A 9,941-nucleotide genomic window follows, 5' to 3' on the forward strand; every position below is an offset into this window, starting at 1 on the left:
CCTCACACGCACGCTCCCCCTAAAGCGTTGCCGTACCCTCACCTGGAGCCTAAACCGTCCCCGTCCCCTAACCCTAACCCTAGCCCGAACCCTAACCCTGACCCTTCCCCGAAGCCTGACCCTCACCCGTCCCCTAATCCTAACCCGTACGCTAACACTAACCTGCGCCCTCACACGCACGCTCCCCCTAAAGCGTTGCCGTACCCTCACCTGGACCCTAAACCGTCCCCGTCCCCTAACCCTAACCCTAGGCCGAACCCTAACCCTAACCCTTCCCCGAAGCCTGACCCTCACCCGTCCCCTAATCCTAACCCGTACGCTAACACTAACCCACGCCCTCACTCGCACGCTGCACCTAAAGCGTTGCCGTACCCTCACCTGGACCCTAAACCGTCCCCGACCCCTAATCCTAACCCTAGCCCGCACCCTCTCTCTAACCCTTCCCCGAAGCCTGACCCTCACCCGTCCCCTAATCCTAACCCGTACGCTAACACTAACCCGCGCCCTCACATGCACGATCCCCCTAAAGCATTGCTGTACACTCACCTGGACCCTAAACCGTCCCCGTCCCGTAACCCTAACCCTAGCCCGAACCCTAACCCTAACCCTTCCCCGAAGCCTGACCCTCACCCATCCCCTAATCCTAACCCGTACGCTAACACTAACCCGCGCCCTCACACGCACGCTCCCCCTAAAGCGTTGCCGAACCCTCACCTGGACCCTAAACCGTCCCCGTCCCCTAACCCTAACCCTAGCCCGAACCCTAACCCTAACACTTCCCCGAAGCCTGACCCTCACCCGTCCTCTAATCCTAACCCGTACGCTAACACTAACCCGCGCCCTCACACGCACGCTCCCCCTAAAGCGTTGCTGTACCCTCACCTGGACCCTAAACCGTCCCCGTAGCCTAACTCTAACCCTAGCCCGAACCCTAACCCTAACCCTTCCCCGAAGCCTGACCCTCCCCCATCCCCTAATCCTAACCCGTACGCTAACACTAACCCACGCCCTCACACGCACGCTCCCCCTAAAGCGTTGCCGTACCCTCACCTGGACCCTAAACCGTCCCCGTCCCCTAACCCTAACCCTAGCCCGAACCCTAACCCTTACCATTCCCCGAAGCCTGACCCTCACCCGTCCCCTAATCCTAACCCGTACACTAACACTAACCCGCGCCCTCACACGCACGCTCCCCCTAAAGGGTTGCCGTACCCTCACCTGGACCCTAAACCGTCCCCGTCCCCTAACCCTAACCATAGCACGAACCCTAAACCTAACCCTTCCCCGAAGCCTGACCCTCACCCGTCCCCTAATCCTAACCTGTACGCTAACACTAACCCGCGCCCTCACACGCACGCTCCCCCTATAGCGTTGCCGTACCCTCACCTGGACCCTAAACCGTCCCCGTCCCCTAAACCTAACCCTAGCCCGAACCCTAACCCTAACCCTTCCCCGAAGCCTGACCCTCACCCGTCCCCTAATCCTAACCCGTACGCTAACACTAACCGACGCCCTCACTCGCACGCTCCCCCTAAAGCGTTGCCGTACCCTCACCTGGACCCTAAACCGTCCCCGTCCCCTAACCCTAACCCTAGCCCGAACCCTAACCCTGACCCTTCCCCGAAGCCTGACCCTCACCCGTCCCCTGATCCTAACCCGTACGCTAACACTAACCCGCGCCCTCACACGCACGCTCCCCCTAAAGCGTTGCCGTACCCTCACCTGGACCCTAAACCGTCCCCGACCCCTAACCCTAACCCTAGCCCGAACCCTCTCTCTAACCCTTCCCCGAAGCCTGACCCTCACCCGTCCCCTAATCCTAACCCGTACGCTAACACTAACCCGCGCCCTCACATGCACGCTCCCCCTAAAGCATTGCTGTACACTCACCTGGACCCTAAACCGTCCCCGTCCTGTAACCCTAACCCTAGCCCGAACCCTAATCCTAATCCTTCCCCGAAGCCTGACCCTCACCCATCCCCTAATCCTAACCCGTACGCTAACACTAACCCGCGCCCTCACACGCACGCTCCCCCTAAAGCGTTGCCGTACCCTCACCTGGACCCTAAACCGTCCCCGTCCCCTAACCCTAACCCTAGCCCGAACCCTAACCCTAACCCTTCCCCGAAGCCTGACCCTCATCCGTCCCGTAATCCTAACCCGTAGGCTAACACTCACCCGCGCCCTCACACGCACGCTCCCCCTATAGCGTTGCAGTACCCTTACCTGGACCCTAAACCGTCCCCGTCCCCTAACCCTTACTCTAGCCCGAACCCTAACCCTAACACTTCCCCGAAGCCTGACCCTCACCCGTCCCCTAATCCTAACCCGTACGCTAACACTAACCCGCGCCCTCACACGCACGCTCCCCCTAAAGCGCTGCCGTACCCTCACCTGGACCCTAAACCGTCCCTGTCCCCGTCCCCTAACCCTAGCCCAAACACTAACCCTAACGCTCCCCCGAAGCCTGACCCTCACCCGTCCCCTAATCCTAACCCGTACGCAAACACTAACCCGCGCCCTCACACGCACGCTCCCCATGAAGCGTTGCCGTACCCTCCCCTGGACCCTAAACCGTCCTCGTCCCCTAACCCTAACGCTAGCCCGAACCCTAACCCTACCCTTTCCCGAAGCCTGACCCTCACCCGTCCCCTAATCCTAACCCGTACGCTAACACTAACCCGCGCCCTCACACGCACGCTCCACCTAAATGGTTGCCGTACCCTCACCTGGACCCTAAACCGTCCCCGTCCCCTAACCCTAACCCTAGCCCGAACACCAAACCTAACCCTTCCCCGAAACTTGACCCTCACCTGTCCCCTAATCCTAAGCCGTACACTAACACTAACCCGCGCCCTCACACGCACGCTCCCCCTAAAGCGTTGCCGTACCCTCACCTGGACCCTAAACCGTCCCCGTCCCCTAACCCTAACCCTAGCCCGAACCCTAACCCTGACCCTTCCCCGAAGCCTGACCCTCACCCGTCCCCTAATCCTAACCCGTACGCTAACACTAACCCACGCCCTCACTCGCACGCTGCACCTAAAGCGTTGCCGTACCCTCACCTGGACCCTAAACCGTCCCCGACCCCTAACCCTAACCCTAGCCCGAACCCTCTCTCTAACCCTTCCCCGAAGCCTGACCCTCACCCGTCCCCTAATACTAACCCGTACGCTAACACTAACCCGCGCCCTCACATGCACGCTCCCCCTAAAGCATTGCTGTACACTCACCTGGACCCTAAACCGTCCCCGTCCCGTAACCCTAACCCTAGCCCGAACCCTAACCCTAACCCTTCCCCGAAGCCTGACCCTCACCCATCCCCTAATCCTAACCCGTACGCTAACACTAACCCGCGCCCTCACACGCACGCTCCCCCTAAAGCGTTGCCGTACCCTCACCTGGACCCTAAACCGTCCCCGTCCCCTAACCCTAACCATAGCACGAACCCTAAACCTAACCCTTCCCCGAAGCCTGACCCTCACCCGTCCCCTAATCCTAACCTGTACGCTAACACTAACCCGCGCCCTCACACGCACGCTCCCCCTATAGCGTTGCCGTACCCTCACCTGGACCCTAAACCGTCCCCGTCCCCTAAACCTAACCCTAGCCCGAACCCTAACCCTAACCCTTCCCCGAAGCCTGACCCTCACCCGTCCCCTAATCCTAACCCGTACGCTAACACTAACCGACGCCCTCACTCGCACGCTCCCCCTAAAGCGTTGCCGTACCCTCACCTGGACCCTAAACCGTCCCCGTCCCCTAACCCTAACCCTAGCCCGAACCCTAACCCTGACCCTTCCCCGAAGCCTGACCCTCACCCGTCCCCTGATCCTAACCCGTACGCTAACACTAACCCGCGCCCTCACACGCACGCTCCCCCTAAAGCGTTGCCGTACCCTCACCTGGACCCTAAACCGTCCCCGACCCCTAACCCTAACCCTAGCCCGAACCCTCTCTCTAACCCTTCCCCGAAGCCTGACCCTCACCCGTCCCCTAATCCTAACCCGTACGCTAACACTAACCCGCGCCCTCACATGCACGCTCCCCCTAAAGCATTGCTGTACACTCACCTGGACCCTAAACCGTCCCCGTCCCGTAACCCTAACCCTAGCCCGAACCCTAACCCTAACCCTTCCCCGAAGCCTGACCCTCACCCATCCCCTAATCCTAACCCGTACGCTAACACTAACCCGCGCCCTCACACGCACGCTCCCCCTAAAGCGTTGCCGTACCCTCACCTGGACCCTAAACCGTCCCCGTCCCCTAACCCTAACCATAGCACGAACCCTAAACCTAACCCTTCCCCGAAGCCTGACCCTCACCCGTCCCCTAATCCTAACCTGTACGCTAACACTAACCCGCGCCCTCACACGCACGCTCCCCCTATAGCGTTGCCGTACCCTCACCTGGACCCTAAACCGTCCCCGTCCCCTAAACCTAACCCTAGCCCGAACCCTAACCCTAACCCTTCCCCGAAGCCTGACCCTCACCCGTCCCCTAATCCTAACCCGTACGCTAACACTAACCGACGCCCTCACTCGCACGCTCCCCCTAAAGCGTTGCCGTACCCTCACCTGGACCCTAAACCGTCCCCGTCCCCTAACCCTAACCCTAGCCCGAACCCTAACCCTGACCCTTCCCCGAAGCCTGACCCTCACCCGTCCCCTGATCCTAACCCGTACGCTAACACTAACCCGCGCCCTCACACGCACGCTCCCCCTAAAGCGTTGCCGTACCCTCACCTGGACCCTAAACCGTCCCCGACCCCTAACCCTAACCCTAGCCCGAACCCTCTCTCTAACCCTTCCCCGAAGCCTGACCCTCACCCGTCCCCTAATCCTAACCCGTACGCTAACACTAACCCGCGCCCTCACATGCACGCTCCCCCTAAAGCATTGCTGTACACTCACCTGGACCCTAAACCGTCCCCGTCCTGTAACCCTAACCCTAGCCCGAACCCTAATCCTAACCCTTCCCCGAAGCCTGACCCTCACCCATCCCCTAATCCTAACCCGTACGCTAACACTAACCCGCGCCCTCACACGCACGCTCCCCCTAAAGCGTTGCCGTACCCTCACCTGGACCCTAAACCGTCCCCGTCCCCTAACCCTAACCCTAGCCCGAACCCTAACCCTAACCCTTCCCCGAAGCCTGACCCTCATCCGTCCCGTAATCCTAACCCGTAGGCTAACACTCACCCGCGCCCTCACACGCACGCTCCCCCTATAGCGTTGCAGTACCCTTACCTGGACCCTAAACCGTCCCCGTCCCCTAACCCTTACTCTAGCCCGAACCCTAACCCTAACACTTCCCCGAAGCCTGACCCTCACCCGTCCCCTAATCCTAACCCGTACGCTAACACTAACCCGCGCCCTCACACGCACGCTCCCCCTAAAGCGCTGCCGTACCCTCACCTGGACCCTAAACCGTCCCCGTCCCCGTCCCCTAACCCTAGCCCAAACACTAACCCTAACGCTCCCCCGAAGCCTGACCCTCACCCGTCCCCTAATCCTAACCCGTACGCAAACACTAACCCGCGCCCTCACACGCACGCTCCCCATGAAGCGTTGCCGTACCCTCCCCTGGACCCTAAACCGTCCTCGTCCCCTAACCCTAACGCTAGCCCGAACCCTAACCCTACCCTTTCCCGAAGCCTGACCCTCACCCGTCCCCTAATCCTAACCCGTACGCTAACACTAAGCCGCGCCCTCACACGCACGCTCCACCTAAATGGTTGCCGTACCCTCACCTGGACCCTAAACCGTCCCCGTCCCCTAACCCTAACCCTAGCCCGAACACCAAACCTAACCCTTCCCCGAAACTTGACCCTCACCTGTCCCCTAATCCTAAGCCGTACACTAACACTAACCCGCGCCCTCACACGCACGCTCCCCCTAAAGCGTTGCCGTACCCTCACCTGGACCCTAAACCGTCCCCGTCCCCTAACCCTAACCCTAGCCCGAACCCTAACCCTGACCCTTCCCCGAAGCCTGACCCTCACCCGTCCCCTAATCCTAACCCGTACGCTAACACTAACCCACGCCCTCACTCGCACGCTGCACCTAAAGCGTTGCCGTACCCTCACCTGGACCCTAAACCGTCCCCGACCCCTAACCCTAACCCTAGCCCGAACCCTCTCTCTAACACTTCCCCGAAGCCTGACCCTCACCCGTCCCCTAATACTAACCCGTACGCTAACACTAACCCGCGCCCTCACATGCACGCTCCCCCTAAAGCATTGCTGTACACTCACCTGGACCCTAAACCGTCCCCGTCCCGTAACCCTAACCCTAGCCCGAACCCTAACCCTAACCCTTCCCCGAAGCCTGACCCTCACCCATCCCCTAATCCTAACCCGTACGCTAACACTAACCCGCGCCCTCACACGCACGCTCCCCCTAAAGCGTTGCCGTACCCTCACCTGGACCCTAAACCGTCCCCGTCCCCTAACCCTAACCTTAGCCCGAACCCTAACCCTAACCCTTCCCCGAAGCCTGACCCTCATCCGTCCCGTAATCCTAACCCGTAGGCTAACAATAACCCGCGCCGTCACACGCACGCTCCCCCTATAGCGTTGCCGTACCTTCACCTGGACCCTAAACCGTCCCCGTCCCCAAACCCTATCCCTAGCCCGAACCCTAACCCTAAACCTTCCCCGAAGCCTGACCCACACCCGTCCCGTAATCCAAACCCATAGGCTAACACTCACCCGCGCCCTCACACGCACGCTCCCCCTATAGCGTTGCAGTACCCTCACCTGGACCCTAAACCGTCCCCGTCCCCTAACCCTTACTCTAGCCCGAACCCTAACCCTAACACTTCCCCGAAGCCTGACCCTCACCCGTCCCCTAATCCTAACCCGTACGCTAACACTAACCCGCGCCCTCACACGCACGCTCCCCCTAAAGCGCTGCCGTACCCTCACCTGGACCCTAAACCGTCCCCGTCCCCGTCCCCTAACCCTAGCCCAAACACTAACCCTAACGCTCCCCCGAAGCCTGACCCTCACCCGTCCCCTAATCCTAACCCGTACGCTAACACTAACCCGCGCCCTCACACGCACGCTCCCCATAAAGCGTTGCCGTACCCTCCCATGGACCCTAAACCGTCCCCGTCCCCTAACCCTAACCCTAGCCCGAACCCTAACCCTACCCTTTCCCGAAGCCTGACCCTCACCCGTCCCCTAATCCTAACCCGTACGCTAACACTAACCCGCGCCCTCACACGCACGCTCCACCTAAAGGGTTGCCGTACCCTCACCTGGACCCTAAACCGTCCCCGTCCCCTAACCCTAAACCTAGCCCGAACACCAAACCTAACCCTTCCCCGAAACCTGACCCTCACCTGTCCCCTAATCCTAAGCCGTACACTAACACTAACCCGCGCCCTCACACGCACGCTCCCCCTAAAGCGTTGCCGTACCCTCACCTGGACCCTAAACCGTCCCCGTCCCCTAACCCTAACCCTAGCCCGAACCCTAGCACTAACCCTTCCCCGAAGCCTGACCCTCACCCGTCCCCTAATCCTAACCCGTACGCTAACACTAACCCGCGCCCTCACACGTACGCTCCCCTTAAAGCGTTGCCGTACCCTCACCTGGGCCCTAAACCATCCCCGTCCCCTAACCCTAACCCTAGCCCGAACCCTAACTCTAACCCTTCCCCGAAGCCTGACCCTCACCCGTCCCCTAATCCTAACCCGTACGCTAACACTAACCCACGCCCTCACACGCACGCTCCCCCTAAAGCGTTGCCGTACCCTCACCTGGACCCTAAACCGTCCCCGTCCCCTAACCCTAACCCTAGCCCGAACACTAACCCTAAACCTTCCCCGAAGCCTGACCCTCAGCCGTCCCCTAATCCTAAGCCGTACGCTAACACTAACCCGCGCCCTCACACGCACGCTCCCACTAAAGCGTTGCCGTACCCTCACCTGGACCCTAAACCGTCCCCGTAGCCTAACCCTAACACTAGCCCGAACCCTAACCCTAACCCTTCCCCGAAGCCTGACCCTCACCCGTCCCCTAATCCTAACCCGTACGCTAACACTAACCCGCGCCATCACATGCACGCTCCCCCTAAAGCGTTGCCGTACCCTCACCTGGACCCTAAACCGTCCCCGTCCCCTAACCCTAACCTTAGCCCGAACCCTAACCCTAACCCTTCCCCGAAGCCTGACCCTCACCCGTCACCTAATCCTAACCCGTACGCTAAAACTAACCAGCCACCTCACACGCACGCTGCCCCTAAAGCGTTGCCGTACCCTCACCTGGACCCTAAACCGTCTTCGTCCCCTAACCTAACCCTAGCCCAAACCCTAACTCTGACCCTTCCCTTCAGCCTGACCCTCATCCGTCCCCTAATCCTAACCCGTACGCTAACACTAACCCGCGCCCTCACATGCACGCTCCCCCTAAAGCGTTGCCGTACCCTCACCTGGACCCTAAACCGTCCCCGTCCCCTAACCCTAACCCTAGCCCGAACCCTAACCCTGACCCTTCCCCGAAGCCTGACCCTCACCCGTCCCCTAATCCTATCCCGAACGCTAACACTAACCCACGCCCTCACACGCACGCTCCCCCTAAAGCGTTGCCGTACCCTCACCTGGACCCTAAACCGTCCCCGTCCCCTAACCCTAACCCTAGCACGAACCCTAACACTAACCCTTCCCCGAAGCCTGACCCTCACCCGTCCCCTAATCCTAACCCGTACGCTAACACTAACCCGCGCCCTCACACGTACGCTCCCCCTAAAGCGTTGCCGTACCCTCACCTGGGCCCTAAACCATCCCCGTCCCCTAACCCTAACCCTAGCCCGAAACCTAACCCTAACCCTTCCCCGAAGCCTGACCCTCACCCGTCCCCTAATCCTAACCCGTACGCTAACACTACCCACGCCCTCACACGCACGCTCCCCCTAAAGCGTTGCCGTACCCTCACCTGGACCCTAAACCGTCCCCGTCCCCTAACCCTAACCCTAGCCCGAACACTAACCCTAAACCTTCCCCGAAGCCTGACCCTCAGCCGTCCCCTAATCGTAAGCCGTACGCTAACACTAACCCGCGCACTCACACGCACGCTCCCACTAAAGCGTTGCCGTACCCTCACCTGGACCCTAAACCGTTCCCGTCCCCTAACCCTTACCCTAGCCCGAACCCTAACCCTAACCCTTCCCCGAAGCCTGACCCTCACCCGTCCCCTAATCCTAACCCGTACGCTAACACTAACCCGCGCCCTCACACGCACGCTCCCCCTAAAGCGTTGCCGTACCCTCACCTGGACCCTAAACCGTCCCCGTCCCCTAACCCTAACCTTAGCCCGAACCCTAACCCTAACCCTTCCCCGAAGCCTGACCCTCACCCGTCCCCTAATCCTAACCCGTACGCTAAAACTAACCCGCCACCTCACACGCACGCTGCCCCTAAAGCGTTGCCGTACCCTCACCTGGACCCTAAACCGTCTTCGTCCCCTAACCTAACCCTAGCCCGAACCCTAACCCTGACCCTTCCCTTCAGCCTGACCCTCATCCGTCCCCTAATCCTAACCCGTACGCTAACACTAACCCTCGCCCTCACACGCACGCTCCCCGTAAAGCGTTGCCGTACCCTCACCTGGATGCTAAACCGTCCCCGTCCCCTAACCCTAACCCTAGCCCGAACCCTAACCCTGACTTTTATTCCCCGAAGCCTGACCCTCACCCGTCCCCTAATCCTAAACCGTACGCTAACACTAACCCGCGCACTCACACGCACGCTCCCTCTAAAGCGTTGCCGTATCCTCACCTGGATGCTAAACCGTCCCCGTCCCCTAACCCTAACACTAGCCCGAACCCTAACCCTGACCCTTCCCCGAAGCCTGACCCTCACCCGTCCCCTAATCCTAACCCGTACGCTAACACTAACCCGCGCCCTCACACGCACGCTCCCCCTAAAGCGTTGCC

Source organism: Stenella coeruleoalba (assembly GCF_951394435.1).
Source record: "Stenella coeruleoalba genome assembly, chromosome: 6".
Lineage (NCBI taxonomy): Eukaryota > Metazoa > Chordata > Mammalia > Artiodactyla > Delphinidae > Stenella > Stenella coeruleoalba.